General features: G+C 38.4%; 1 protein-coding gene across 9 annotated transcripts in view; it reads right to left on the bottom strand.

Annotated features, from left to right (window-relative positions):
• Positions 1 to 15406, bottom strand: part of OXR1 (oxidation resistance 1) — a 247443-nt gene extending 232037 nt beyond the window's left edge. For 2 of the 9 annotated variants that reach the window (XM_087962100.1, XM_087962097.1), the window contains exon 1: positions 14992 to 15184. The gene's annotated coding sequence lies outside the window, so the exon portion shown is untranslated. Of the gene's footprint in view, positions 1 to 12257; positions 12303 to 14481; positions 14605 to 14991 lie in introns of those variants that run through there. The other 7 variants (XM_087962092.1, XM_087962095.1, XM_087962091.1 and 4 more) reach the window with 6 other exon arrangements.
• Positions 15407 to 16120: the final 714 nt, after the last annotated feature.

The raw sequence follows: 16120 nt of genomic DNA, 5'->3' as shown, positions 1-16120 counted from the left end.
TAAGAACACTGCACAATAGATTGCATATTTTGTTAAGACTCCATTTTTTGGTACCAGAATGTTGATTTATCTCTTCCAACCTGTTCTAATAAGTTGTTCTCCAGATTTGCTGGCACGGTTTGGCTACAACCTGTATTTCTTCCTTTGCTTGCCATATATTCTATTAATTCTTATAGTCCTCTAACTTGATATTGACCACAGTGATGATCTAACTTTATCTTCTAGTACTAAAAGGTTTTGTAATATCTTCTAAGCTATCTTGGACATTAACCTTATTTCAGCATACTCCTTTCATCTTTGTTTGATCTTCTTTGAATCAGCTCTTATCTGTCCAATGGCATTCTTTAACATATGATTTCAAAGTCCTGAATTCAGAGATCTTTTTGGAAGGTTCTCATTGTTTTTCCATGTTTGATTCTATCTTCAGCACTTTTGTAGATGATGTATAATGTTGTGTCTTGTCTGTTTTAATAGCTTTCTGAAAGTCTTTGTGAAGTTCCTTCCTGAGATATTTCTTTGGATTTCCTTCTCTTCTGGGCAATTCTCACGGTTTGTTTGACATCCAATTTTCTTTCATCTATTTCTTCACCTTTCACAGTGATGTTCACCTTTAACAACTTCTTTAAGTACATTTCACAATTCCTCTGGATTTTTGGTGTTATTTTTTATCAAAGAGATTCAGGACTTCAAAGCAATTTCTGAAAATTATTATCTGCCCTATCTCTGGCCACATAGCCAGAAAAACACAGAGACATGATTGCAAACTTTACTGAGAAGTTTTTGAAGCAAATAGATATAAGTGCAAATGCACACACACACATAAACACACTAGACAAATCAAGTCCCCAAACCTCCAACAAGCTTGTGTTGAGAGAGTTCCAAATCCAAAACAGGCACAAGAATGTTCAAATGAAATCCAAGCATTGTAGAAGAGCCATCAGCTGCTTCAGGTTCAGTTCAAGTCAGGAATCAAAACATATGGAGTCTACTGCTTTAAAACACCATCCTATGAATAACCTAAATAAATGAATAACCTAAATATCAGTTGCCAATAGTAATGGAACTCCACACATTATTCAAAAGTGTGAAACTGGTACACTTTTCCCTGTGCAACCCTTTTACTATCCCCAGTTTTAACTATTATTTGTCAGTTATTAATATTAGAAGTTATTCATATTAATGTATGGATGCTAGATTTCACCATAGGAATGAGGAAGATTATGTTTTTTGTTTTTAATATGCTGTTACAGTAAAATGTTTCAATCTATAAAATGAACTTTCAGTTGAAACTTTTTAGCACAAATAGTTTCACTATGGAACTTGTACAATAAACCTTGGAAAGGAATTGATTTTTTGCAATAAGTGCTACCTGTATCTATATATAATTTAGTTAGATAAATAAATAATGTATTAAACTAAACCCTGCTTTGAGATTTTAAAATCAGTATTCTATTAATGAATTTCCTACTTTTTTCTGCAGGAACAAAATTTAGAGCTATTTTAAACTACCGCTCTTTGGCTTTAATAAAAATAATTTAATTCAGTTCTTCAGCATTGTATTGTTCTTGGCATTGATCCGAGTTATCAGACCCTACTGAATTTACAGAAGAAAAATAAATATATTTCTTAAAGCTATATAGTGCAACGAAGGCTGGGTTATACATATTGTACAATCCTATAGATGTTAAAAAGCCATTTCTGAGCTATAAATTTAAAGCAAATGAAGGATCCTAGATCCTAGACCGAATTACTACCTTATATTTTTACCTTATATTTCTTTCACAATATATATTATCCATCAACATTTTTCTCTTTTCCTTTTGCTTTGTCTGTGACTTGTTATTCTATACTGTAACTGTACTATTCTATATCTTCCCTGCACTCTTGTGACTACACTATTTGTCATACTACACACTCACATACCATATATGTGTATATATAATACACACACACAGCACATGCATGAATAACAAAATAATGTTCAAATCAGAAAAGTCAGCAGTAAAAAAACAGATACCTCTGGGTTAAAAGGATCACACTTTAATTTTGAAGGAAAGGAAGAGATCCTTACATCAATAACAGTTTGCCACAGGTGGCAGCTAAGATATTAGCTTCAAGAAATATTATTCAGACAGCTTAGAGTAATAAAAATATATGCAATAAAAATTATATTTGATAGTGGAATTATCAATGGAAAAATAGATGAAAAACAAATTCCCTTAATATTACATTTCAAGGTAACATTGTTAGAAATTCTCTGAATATATGTCATACAGTTATTCTTAGTCATTGACACTGTAAAATGTATTTATATGTGAATATGTATCTATGCATAAATATATGACATATCTATATATGAGCATATTAACAGTGAATTAATGTCAGAACAAGCAAATGATAGTTGGAGGATGGAGAGTTTATTAAGAGTTCAGATTCTGAGTTAGAGAACCTGAAACGCATCTCTTCATCCTTACCTCCCACATCTGGCTCTCTTTATTTCCATACTTCCTCCAGAAACTGAACTGGGAGGAACTCTCAGTATTTGACCATATTTGAGTGACAGTTTTAATACCCAATCATTATAGAGAACTGGAACAGGGTGGAGATTCTTGGTAGAATGACTGCACACGTCTCTGCCATGTTACCCCTACAACACAATGTTTTATCCAGCTCTCTCTGTTTAAATGAAATAAAATGGAATTTGCAAAGATTGATTTTCCTCTCATTCACTAGTCTGATGCCAGCAACAGTTCTGGTAATCTTCTATACACCTTCTGCTTTGATAATCTTCTTTGAAATGAATGGAACAGATTGTGATATTTGACGAATGTTTCCTCTTTTCTGACTGAACATTTCCAAGTGCTTAGCAGAGGAGAAGGAACAGAATATTTTCCATAGCAACCCCACGATTTATTGGTTTGCTTCTTGCTTATGAACTAAGCAAAAATTTTATTTCACTAAAAAAGGCCTTTAAAACTGGCTGTCAGTGATTCTTTTGCCAAGTCCTTATGGAGATATTTATACGCAATCTGGAATAAAGTGCATAACACCTGGATTTTGATAAACAAAGCTGATTTTTTTTTTACTTTATTCAAATGAGTCATTATTTAAATAACATCTTGATGGTAAGATAGGAAAGTTCTCCACTACTGAGAACTTTTAGATCTTCACTTTTATGATGTATTCCCTATTAATTTTCTTGATTTCAATGTACATGATGTTGCCAGCTTGAAGGATACCCAGCATGTTTCTTCTATTATTTTTAGGCCCTTGATTAACCATGTAGCACGGAATCAAATGCCCTCTTGTAATCAATCCAAGCTACATTCAAGTTGGTCTTCCTTCTCTTGCAGTTTTCCAAAATCATCTTATCAATTAGGAGCTGACTTTTGTTCCTCTACTGATTGGGCAGTTTCCTTTCTGCCCAGGTAGAAAGAGCTTGTTTCCAACTAGGTGATGTTGGACTGCATCAGCTACAAGATCAATTAGCAGTAAAATATATTTGTAAAATAATAATCAAAATTTACAGCATTATTCATTAATTAGTATTAATTCTACAATATTAAAATAATATTCAACATACTAATCATATTTGCTCATCTCTCTTAACATACTGTATCTTCTTTATTTCACTAATCTTTTGTTTCCCTGTTTCTAACTTCCATTTTTGTTATTTAACCATTGATAAAATAAATCCCATATCATATAATATTCAGTTTGCTCTTTCTCCTCAATTTGCAAGCGTTAGTCTATTCTATGTCTAGTTAGTCTAGTCTATGCACACTCTATAATATTTTCCTGATCACATTCTCAGCATGCTGCTGCCTCTTTTGTTAGATCTCTCATTATCAGGTAGTTTTTGTCAGATGTTAACCTATTTTCAGTTTCACCTCCTTGCAGTATGTGATGGCAATGAGTGGGTGGAGACCAATCAGATGCAGTTCATCTTCACCTGCTGCTGACAAATTCTTGATCTTGACCCTTTCTTTACCGTTTCTCTAGTTATTACAAATTCTTTCAACTCCTTTTTATCTGTATCCAAGGTGCAATTTCTTATATTTCTTTGGATTGTCCCGCATCTGCACTGTTTCTTCTTTGTCAGGTATTGACTGGTTTATTGTAATCTATACCCTGATGAGGATGGTGATGGTGATGCCTTCGAGTCGGGGTTATTGTTACTTTGATTCCTGGAGATGCCTGAACTAATTTCTGGAATTCTTAGGTAAGGTTTTTCAGAAGTGATTTGCCTTGCCTGCATCCTGGTATTTAATTTTATTATTATGCTGTAGAGAGAAAAGAAAATGTGCAAATATGCCAAACCACACAGAGTCAGTTGGAGCTGAATGGTGTCAAAGGGTAATAAATACATAATCATTTATATATATATATATATATAATATATATATATATATATAGTATATATATATATATATATATATGTTTTCTTAAGTTTGGGTACTTACATGTATGGTGTTCGGCTTTGTTCGGGTATTTTCCCACGTCATAGTAGTTGTGCTTTTAAAGTTGTAGCAACGTTTCAGCAGAATCTCATCTGCCATCATCAGGCTTCTGTATTATATCTTCTATACAGAAGCCTGATGATGGCAGATAAATCTGCTGAAACGCTTGCTAACCTAAAGCACAACTATGGCGGGAAATACCTCAAGTTTCTGCTGAATATTCTCTATACATCTCATATACATACATACATACATACATACATACATATATACACACACACACACATACATACATACATACATACATACATATATATATTTGTTTTCTGAGGTTTTCGTGGGTATTTGTATGTGGATCTTTGGTTATTGGGTTTTCTCCCGTAAGATTGGAAGTATCTAGGCAACATTTCGATGAAATCTCATTCATCATCTTCAGGCTTGTGTCTTCGGCTCTGTGCTTCTCAGAGTGATGTGAGCTTGCAGCTGCTTCTTCCTTTTAACTGCTAGTGGGGGTGTGACTTGACACCCCCACCCAATCAGAACACAGCCAAGCCCCCACCCAATCAAGTCACACCCCCACTAGCACATCACTCTAGAGAAGCACAGAGCCGAAGACACAAGCCTGAAGATGATGAGACTTCATCGAAACGTTGCCTAGATACTTCCAATTTTACGCACAGCGAGAAAACCCGAATAATCAAAGATATATATATATGTATGTATGTATGTATGTATGTATGTATGGCCTTCAGCTTTGTTCGGGTATTTTCCCACGTCATAGTAGTGGTGCTTTTAAAGTTGTAGCAACGTTTCAGCAGAATCTCATTTGCCATCATCAGGCTTCTGTATTGTGTCCGTCTGTGAGTCAGACTTTTACAGTGGTTTCAGATTTAAATTTGGGGCAGCCTATTGCTGTGCCAGAATGGTTTTTTCTTCATCCTGATTGGTTGGGAGTCTTGTCTGTGTTTATTGGTCTCGGAGTTTGCTGTGTTCTGCTTGATTGGTGTCTCTAATATCTTCTGTCTGTTTTTTGGCTCTTTTTGTATCTTGATTGGCTGGCAGCATTGTGTTACTTTATTGGAGGCCTTTAGTGCAGCTTGGCTTCGGGTAAATGGACAGCTATCATTAGTTAGGAAGCTGGGTTTCATCTGGGTGCCTGGTTGGGATGTGTTTGAGCTGGAGGTATCGGGGGGATCTGTTTGTGCCCAGGTATTTGCCTGGCTTGTGGTGTGGAGATTTTTTTGTTTGTGAGTGCAGGCTTCCAAATGATTGACAGCCTGGTGGAATCATCTCTTCTATTCATGCTTTCAGGTCTTTTTTCAATCTCTATGGCTTCTCTGATGATTCTGTGGCTAGGGTTTTCTATAGTGGCTAGGGTTTTGGTGCCATTGAAGTTGATGCTATGACCTATGGCTTCCATGTGTTGGACTAGTGAGGAAGTGTGTTCCAGCTTTTTGACTGCATTTTTGTGTTCATCCAGGCGGGTGCTTATTCTTCTATTGGTCTGTCCAATGTATGTGGCCGGGCATGATGCACAGGGGACTTCGTATATGCCTTGGTTTTCCAGGTCAATTTTGTCTTTGGGGTTTTTGAGGATGGCTGCTATTTTTCTGTCTGTTTTGAAGGCAGTCTTGATGTGGTGTCTGTATAGTATCTTACTAATTTTGTCTGTAGTGCCTCTTATGTAGGGCAGGACAGCTGTTCCATGGGTCTGTTCATCTTCTGGGTCTCCTCGGAGTTTGCTGTGTTCTGCTTGATTGGTGTCTCTAATATCTTCTGTCTGTTTTTTGGCTCTTTTTGTATCTTGATTGGTAAAAGTCTGTACTCACTGTAAAAGTCTGACTCACAGACGGACACAATACAGAAGCCTGATGATGGCAGATGAGATTCTGCTGAAACGTTGCTACAACTTTAAAAGCACCACTACTATGACGTGGGAAAATACCCGAACAAAGCTGAAGGCCATACATGTAAGTACCCGCGAAAACTTAAGAAAACATATATATGTATGTATATACACACACATACACATACACAGATTAGTGGTGAGATTGAATGCAATAATTGCTTTTCTTTTTTGCCCTGGTTATACTGACTCACTCCATACATTTGATTCTATAATATGGGATTTAAAAACAGCTTAAACTGATCTTAATTACTGCAGCCACATCAATCGTTCATATATCAACCATCTGGGAATGTGTTCATGTCAACAGTACAGATCTTGCCATTTCCTCTAAAATTAATGCACAATGTGCTTGGGATTCAGTTATAAGGATAAGCAAGTGGGTGAATTAAATTTGTAATGACAACATCTGCACATTAAAATCTATTACCCAAGTGTGGTGCACAAATAACACAACCTATTCAGAAGAAATTAACATTTATTTCATAATATTAAAGATACAGAATGTATTCACAATCCTATTTCTTTGTTAGTTTTAAAAAAATGCCAATTTCTGTTCCTGACTTTAATAATGTATATTTGGGGAAAAGAATATTCAAAAATGTTGATCATCTAATTTTTTCTTCTCATATTAGCATTATTGATGGGGTTCATTTGAGGATTATATTCAGTATTTCTCCTATGTTACAGCAAGTTATGATTTGAGTGGTGCGGTGGCCTAGAGGTGGAGCTCTCACCTCACAATCAGGAGGCTGTGAGTTCGATCCTAGGTAGAAGCAGATATTTTTCTCTCTGGGCACCCTGAGAATATATCTGCTGAACAAAACTCCACATTTGGCATCAGGAAGGGCAGCCGGCCATTAAAACACTCTGCTGTCTCCATTCATTTGCCCAGAATCCACAAGGAATTATGGAGTTGTTAAAAGATGATGATGATGATGATGATGACAGCAAGTTATATTTCGGCAGAATTTGTATATTTACTACAATGAATATCTATTTCTATTTCCATTATCTTGAGAGACATATAGATACCCTTGCTTTTCTTGACTTCTTCCTTAGCTCTTCCATATTCTTGATTTATCTCTCACTGAGAGGTGCACCTTCCACTTTAAATTAAAATGTTGTCAGAAGCTTCAGTATTCTATATATGCCAACCCAAAATATACTTATGGAAGAAAGAAGTAAAAGGTGTTTATATGTTCACTTGTATACAGCATCACCATATCAGAACCAATTTGATGTAGTGGTTAAGGCACAAGGCCAGAAACTGAGAGACTGTGAATTCTAGTCCAACCTTAGGGACAAGTTCAGTTTCTCTCAAACCTAGGAAATAGGCAATGGCAAACCACTCCCAAAACAACCCTGTCAAGAAAAGTGCAGGGATTTGTTCAGGATGTCAATCATCAGAAATCAAAAACTGACTCAAAGAACATGCACACAAGAACATCCACATATCGCCATATCCTATAGGATTCCCCACAGTCATTAATAATATAAAGCAGAACAATATATGTTTGAATTCTGCATGGTATGGCTCCAAACTATAAAACTCTAGTTCATATCATTGCAAATGTCAGCACTTCTTTGTCCACGAAAGATTTATAACTGCAGGCATACCTATAGGGATAAATTTGATTTTATAATAAAGCAGACCCTAAGCAGACATAAATGTAATATGAAGACAGATTTTTTTTAAACTCCTACCAAGAAGAAGGTATTTATTAAAAGTTATAGGAATAGAAAAACACTGAGGTCATTCACTTAAGAAAACAAAAAAAATTTTTCCCCTGCTCCAGTATTTCTTTTGGTAGAGGCAGCTATATACATTTGCTTAACAAATATATACTTAGCTAGTTAGTAAATCCTTTTACATCTTGAAAAATGACAAAAGTTCGAATAGCATACATTTTCAATGTTCTCTATCCATATATTGTATTTAATTTGCAAAAATAAAATAAAAATGAGCAGTTCAGTTCCCAGCTTCCTGGCTTCAAAGACATTGATCATCATTTACACTGAAAAGACACATAAAAGTTGTGATGATGAAATGATAGCATAATGGCAATTTTTGCAGCCAGGTGCTTCACCCATATCTCTACTCGTGATTAAAAAGTGATAAGACAGAAATAGTTCGAAATACCTGTGCAAAGATAAAGAAACAGGATGTTGATGATGTGTGTGGAATGGGAAAGAGAGAAAGAGACCAGAAAAAAAAAAAATAGATGCTTTAATCAAGAATCCAAACCCCAATCCCCCCCCCCCCCCCCCCCACACAAAACTGAGCTAGAATGAGGCAACAACTCACATCAATAAAAAGCAATCTTACCCACCCACCGGCTTACTGGAGCAGTGATATTGCAAAAAACTTTTGTTTAAATTAGACTAATAGAGAAGCCAGAAATTGCTAAACATAGAACAACAGAGTTGGAAGGGAGGTCATCTAGACCAACCTCCGGCTCAAGCAGGAGAGTCTATTTCCAAAAGTCTAGGAAAACAATGAAAATCCTGTTTCAGCCCCTGGATTTCAGCCCCAATTTACTTTATGTCAGATCTTGCCTTCCATCTTCTAGAATTGTTAGATGTGACTTTCAGTCATGAAAAAGTTACCCAGTTCTGCATTTTAGGTCTTTATCCACCAAATAAAAATTTTTGAAAATTAACTTACAGTAATTAGAAAACTGTCGATTTCCAAAGATTTTCCCTATCTTTTAAGAGTAGAGAAAAAATAACAATAATGTATGTATCAGATTGATGTGACATACAATCACAAGTCTTAGCCAGAAGAGTTGTGGTAGACACTGAACTTGTATCACTAAAATAGTTTTGATTATATCTCAGCAAAAACAAAAAAGATTTGCAAGAATTGATACCTAACAGAAAACAAATTCTTCCTAATCCTCACCAAAGAAAATATAACAGACATGGGATAAGAAGAAAGGTTCCTTGGGGAATGAAAAATTAGATAAAGGCCAGGAATTAATGGATGACATCACAATGTAAATTGGATATTTCAAAGTTCTATCTTGGAATTGATACTATGGATAAACCAGCTTAAACCCAATCATTCAAAGAGTGAGGAATTGTGAGGAATCTTGGAAAAGAATGAAGAGAAGACCTAAATAAGCAATAGGTTGAAGGCAAGCCTTTAGGCAGCTTTTCAGGATAGCTCATTTTCTAAACCAAGAAACCTGGGAAGAAATGTTTCAAATAATTCAAAGTAATCTGCCAAAATAAACAAAGGTGAAACAATATTCTAACTCAGTGTTTGTCAATCTTGGCAATGTTAAGATGTGTGGATTTCAATTCCCAGAATTCCCCAGCCATCACAGGATGAGGAATCCTGGAGTTGAAGTCCACATATCTTAAAGGTGCTAAGGTTGGGAAACATTGTTCTGTTTCCAAGATTCTCTATTTATCCCCAGAAATAGCATTACAGATACCTAACTGAAATATGTATAGTTCTTGATTTTTCATCTTGTTCAAATATATGAGTCTTGATGGATAAAAACAAAGAGCACAATCAGTTTCCAGTTTGATGGATAGGTAACAAAATGGCAAAAGATGGACAGCAGAGAGTCTGTCACAAATATATATATTTAAAAAAAACAAGAAAGATTTCCTTCTAGAATTCACTTTATCATTCTTGTTTCTGAGTTGCACTATGTTGGGACACAAGTGTTCTCCAAGATGACATATATTTAAAAGTCGTTAATTTAGCTGCTACCATTTGTTTTTGATGGAGGCAGGTTCACTTTAACCTAGAATCTAGACAGAAAACAAGAACACAGGATTATGCTTTTAAATAAATGGTTCCAGTTTCTCCCTTTTATTAGGGTGACCAAGTCTAATGGTTTTTGAAAATGAGAGGCTGGTACAAAACCATGGGAGTTTGAAAGAGGAACAAATGATGGCATTTACATGAATGGCATTTGTATTTGCATCTGATGTATCAGCTATCTGATGTCATGACCCAAAACTATAATTGCATCTGACATCTGACAACAAATAAATAATTTTAATAAATGCATAAGGTGACTACTTGAGGCATAAGATATCTGAAGGAAGTTACAGGAGATCTAGATCTAAAAACATGTGTTGAGAAAAACACTGATCAGCAAAGGGACAGACAAGTAGAGGAACTTGCATATGGACAAATATAAAAAACACAGAAATATGCAAGTGGGTGGGTGGGTGTGTAATTATGAGGCACTTTTATCTTCTTATTTTATTATTTATTTATTTCAAGTCACTGTTGGCTCTCAGAAATTGCTGACATTAATCCCTGTAGATTTCTTGGCAAAGTTTTTTAGAAGTTGTTTGCCCTTGCCTCCCTCCTAGGGCTGAGAGAAAGTGACTGGCCCAAGATCAATCAGCTGGCTTCATGCCTAAGGCAGGACTAGAACTCATGGTCTTCTTCAGTCTAGGCTGATGCCTTAGATGCAGGAAACTGGTTCTCTACAATTTTCATACCAGCTCCATTTGACCTAGGTTTATTTTACATACAGTTCTTGAGTATTTGTTCCAGAAGTACTAAGACTTCTGAAGTTTATTTTATTTCTATCTAGAATATGTCGCCATATCCCAAGGAAAGGATGTGTGTGAGAGAGACAGAAGCATGTAAACTCAGTTCCTTTTTTAAAAAAAATCCATTACTAGAAGCTTCCATTTAGTAATATATAGGTAGTCCTCAACTTATGACAACAATTGAACTCAAAATTTCTGTTGTTAAATGAGACAATTGTTAAGTAAATTTTGACTCATCGTATGACCTTTCTTGCCTCAATTGTTAAGTGAATCACTGCAGTTGATAAGTTAGTAAGTTGTTAAATGAATCTGCCTTCCCCATTGACTTTGCTTGTCGAAAGATCACAAAAGAGGATCTCATAGGTCATAAAGGTCATAACTATGAACCACAAAGGTCATAAATATGAACCAATTGCCAAACATTTGAATTTTGATCACATGACCGTGAGGATGCTCCAGAGTAACTGTGAAAAACGGTTGTAAGTCATTTTTTTCAGTGCCGTTGTAACTTTGAACAGTCACTAAATGAACTGTTGTAAGTCAAGGACTACTTGTATAGTTGTAGATGGGCAATATGCCTGAAATTCTGTCTTTAAAAACATACTGTAGGGAAATCCCTTGATGCAATAATTTCAAGCAAATGGAAGTTTAAAACTTTCAGCAAATTCATATAAGCAGAACCCTTGGAATAAGACTTGCTTTGAGTGGGAGGACATTTATGAGCTGCACGCATCCTGCAGTCAACTTTCACACGTAATCAGCACCTAACACATCACACACACTCCTTGTGTGTGTCTGTGCTCATGCATACTGTGTATAACTTCTAAATAATATGGGTCTTTGAAGGTCTCAAATTCCATAATTCATAATAACCAAAGTTATTTAAAAGTGCATTTATAGAAACTCTGAGCTGTTAAACACATTAAAAATAAATAAATGTCCGAGTATATTTTCTAAAAATTCTTGCTTCACGCAGTCATTGATCTGATTGAGTCACTACAGCCATAAAACATTTTCCAATTAAGAAAAGATGAAAATGTCCTCTTTCTTTCTCAGTCTAGTTTTTCAGATGTCAGCCCTAGCTTCCAGAGCCAACTAGGACTGAGGGAACTGTAGTCAAAAGCATCTGGAGTAGGCTAGATGTCCATCTAACATTCTAAATTTCAGGAAGCAGTAACGTATTCTGGAACAACTTTCGAACATATAAGCATTTTTTTAACTTGAAGCTCTTCAAATACATAGACATTGCCTATGGGCAGATTAGAACCTCTGGGGTATATCATATCAACATCTGGAAGGCACCAATTAAGCAAGGCCCTTCTAGGGAATCAGAGAGTGAACAGCACAGAAATACATTATAGTACTTATCTTGGAGTGCGCTTTCACTGCTGCTTGGCAGTCAGTCACATCTACAGGAAAAAACGCCAAAGCACAATTTAGAGACATTATTGGGTTGCATCTGAACCTCTATCATCCTATCAGAACATCACTTCACTGAGGTATTACAGCTATCAGTTTCGCTTGTGACAGAAACATGACACATTCTGTTCATTGACACTAAAATTTAAAGAAAAATGAACCCAAAACATTATGATGATTCACAAAAGCCATCACAATAAGCTAGTAGTCACAAAAATAAGCAATTTAATGAATCCTATGTGAACTTATTAAACTAATTAGAACCAATTAGAAGCTTTACAAAGCTGATCCTTCCATTCTGGCCTTTTCCTCAATCCAAAGTTTTGAAAAAGAAACATTTTTTTCCATTTCCCAATCATTTACAAATGGTTAACTATAAATAACTAAACAGTATTAGTTTTCATTAATTTTTGTCTTAAGGAGACAGCTACGTTGGTTCAAAAGGACAATCTAAATATATCAAAAGTAAAACAGTTGTTTTATTTATATCTTTTTAATCAAAAAATATCATTTTCAGGTCTCTGATTCTCTTTCTGATTCAACTGCAGCTTAGCAAAAATCAAAATTTAGTTTCTATAGATTTTTTTTAGCAATTTAGAAAGGCGGTATATTTAATATAGGGGGTGTGTACAGATGTTTTCCTCAGTGCTACCATCTTATAGCTCTGCTCAAAATCATATTTAAAAAATCCATTTGTTATGCATTCTTTACTGTTTATACCAGTTATACACCAGTAAGTCAAACTGGCAAGCAAGAAGAAGGATTAAGTTTACTTTAACATTTTCCCAGCCAACTTATAAGATGCTTTTCAGTCCTCAATCTTGAAGAAATCAAGTCTGAATTCCATTTCTATCAGTAACTCATTCTGCTTTCTCCCCTTCCTCTGTGTATAATTGTGTCATTTAATTTGAATGCAAAGTACTGTTTAACCTAACATCTCGGCTGGCATAGGCAGCATCATGGTTGACTCCTGGAGTTTACTACTTTTAAAGCCTGGGTGCATTAACACTGTGAAAGTCTTCAGTTATGACAGCTCTGGCACCATAACACTGTCAACACTGTTTTCGCACCAGCTATGCATATTTCCAGAGCCTGCACTATGAGAGAGACCAATTGTCCAAGAGGGCACCGAGCTTTGGCAAAAACAGCATTATTCTGGCACCTGCAGAAAGAACCAAGAGAAACCAGGCTGAAGACACCACAAATTTATGCTGCAGGTATCTAAGGCACAGCTTCCTTTCTTCCTGAGAGGACTGGATCTTGAAGGTTGAAGGTAGAATGGTGGGGAAAAGAGTCAACCCCTCTTGTCGGGCTGGTGACCAGCTGATATTTCCCCAAGGATGCAAAGCATGGATGCGCTGCGGGAGAGGAAGATATCCGGCTGGAGCTCTAGTGCCACAAGGCTTTCCAGACAACACCAGCTGGCCACCAGCCCGACAAGCGGCAGGGGTTGGCAAGGTAGAGAGACAGTGACCCCATCGATCCCAATCTAAAGCTCCCTCTCCTCTCCCCTCCCTTCTGGCACAGAAGCTGTGCTATCCCAGCCGGACTCCCAACCTTAACCCTTACTTAGGACATGGCTGTCCTAAGTCAAAGGTCTTATACTCCTTACTACTCCATCCGGCCCTGGATCTCAGCTGGTGCATTTCATGCAGGGAAGGAAGCCAACGTCCCCTCCACCCCCACCTTCCGAGCGAACGAAATTGTTTGTTTTTTTTCTGTTTGTTTGTTTTTCCAAAAATGGGTCAGGAGTCGGAGGCTTTTATAGGGCTTCGGGTACTGCGGCTTGCGCAAGCGGCCGGCCCCGTTAATCCGCTCAGCCCGGGTCCCTGGCGTAAACTCCGAGCGCTGTCCTCAGTCGCCGAGCCGCTGGCGAGAAGTCGGGAAAGCCAACTCGCAACTGCCGTTGGATGGAGCGGGGGACGGGGTGGAGGGGGAGCCTTCTTTCCCTTCAGAACCGACCCCCTTTCCACGCCGGACACTCTCGCGGGGGAATTGCCCAGCAGCTCTTTTGAAGCGCAAAGCCCCAGCCGTTCCACCTCCCTTCTCTGCCCGGCCCCGGCCGGTTATTTAACCTTTTCTGTCAGCCCCGCAAAAAAAAAAAAAAAAAAACACACCAAAACCTATCCTATGTCCCCGTTACCTCATCCCCACCCCACCCCAACCGACCTTCGCTTCTTCCCTTGCGCTCAGATGAACAGAAAAATCAGCAAAGTGGCCGGAGATCCGAAAATCTAGGTTAGAAGTAATTCGGCACGCCAGACGCACGGAGAGCCGGAGCCCCGCGCCGTCAACGAAATATTAGTAAGCCCTCCAGCCTATAGCGGAGGGAGGGAAATGGAGGCTACCATCAAGAGGCGAGCTTTAAAAGCCCAGAACATGGCGATACGGCAGCCAGCGAGCCTCCTCCGAGAAGACTCTCCAAGCTGAGGAAACTATCCCGGGTTAGGAAACCGGAGCGGCGCGCGCGACGGGTCCCTGGCTTTTGTCTCTAGCCCCGTGGAGCGGACAGCTCCCCGCTTGCCGCCTTTCCAGCTTCCGCTGAAACGCCTGGAGCTTTGGGGGGAGGGAGGTGGGGTAATAGCCTACGGACACCCCCTTCCCCGCCCCGCCCCTGCGACTCCAGGGACTGCGAGGAAGCCGGAGGGGAGACAGTAAGAAAGCCGAGGAAAAACTTACTTGTGCCGAGGAGGGCGCCGGCGGCGGTGATGAGCGAGGAGGGAGGGGGGGCGCGTTCGTCCGCTTGACTGCTTCCTCGCGCAAGCCGGCGCAGCCGCTCGCTCAGCCCAGCTCAGCTCAGCTCAGCTCAGCCCCACAGCAGCCAGTCAGAGCGAGCGAGCGCGTGCGCCACGGCCCTCTCCTAGTTGAATGGGATTAGGCGAGCGCGCATCCCGGCCCCTTGGAGCCGCCGAGCAACGTTCGGGCATGCTCAGTCGGCTGACCTTCCCCAGTGTAGAAAGTACCATTGAAGTGGAGGGAGGGAAAAAGGGGGGGCAAGAAGGAAAGAAATGGATGCTACCATCAAGAGGCGAGCTAAAAATAGACGCGGAGGAAGGAAAGGGGAGGGAGGGGGGAATTGCCGGAAGTTAAAGAGACAGGAGCCGAGCTGAGGAGGCTCTCGCTCGCTCCTGATTTCGGGTTCGAGCCTGGCCTGGACCAATGTAGCAGAAGAGCAAGATGCTCTCCCCACTATGAACTATAAACACTATATAAGCACATTTAGATTGGTGGTAAGGGATGGTCATTAAGGAAAGAAAACCCCATGGTTGCATTATATGAAGCATTTGTATGAAAATATACTGACCCCCTTATTGTACACAAAATAGCAAAGAAAGCCTCTGGTAACACATGCCTTGCAGAAAATACGTGTGGGTAAGTGTCTTATTTGGCTTCACACCTAACATTTTTATTTGTCTGGCATTGAGTTAGCAGCCCAACATTTCATTAATCCTGGATGTCCTGTAGAAGTCACAATGAGCCTACAGGAGTCATGATGCCATTGTATTAGTGTTATATAGTGGGTAATATTATGCAAATTTCATGATTTATTTAATTTGCATCATGATAATTGGCATATAATGTTGTTGGGCCCCTTGCAGATGCCAAATGATTAATTAATGGTCTTTCTCTCTAGCTGTCCATGGTTCAATTGAATTCCAAAGAAAGACATTATGGCAAAATTTGTGTCAGGCAGAAGGGAAAGGTGTAAATTAATTTGCAGACTTAATTTGCTAGAAAGTTATGCAACAGAAAATGGCACCCCATCCATCCCTTTAGAAATAATATAAAAAAAACACCACCAAGAAAA

The sequence above is a fragment of the Notechis scutatus genome, chromosome 3 (assembly GCF_049901735.1).
Source record: "Notechis scutatus isolate UNSWTSFEM ecotype Mainland chromosome 3, rNotScu1.2, whole genome shotgun sequence".
Taxonomy (NCBI): domain Eukaryota; kingdom Metazoa; phylum Chordata; class Lepidosauria; order Squamata; family Elapidae; genus Notechis; species Notechis scutatus.
Note: the sequence above shows the minus strand (reverse complement) of the source record. Positions and strands in the feature narration are given on the sequence as shown.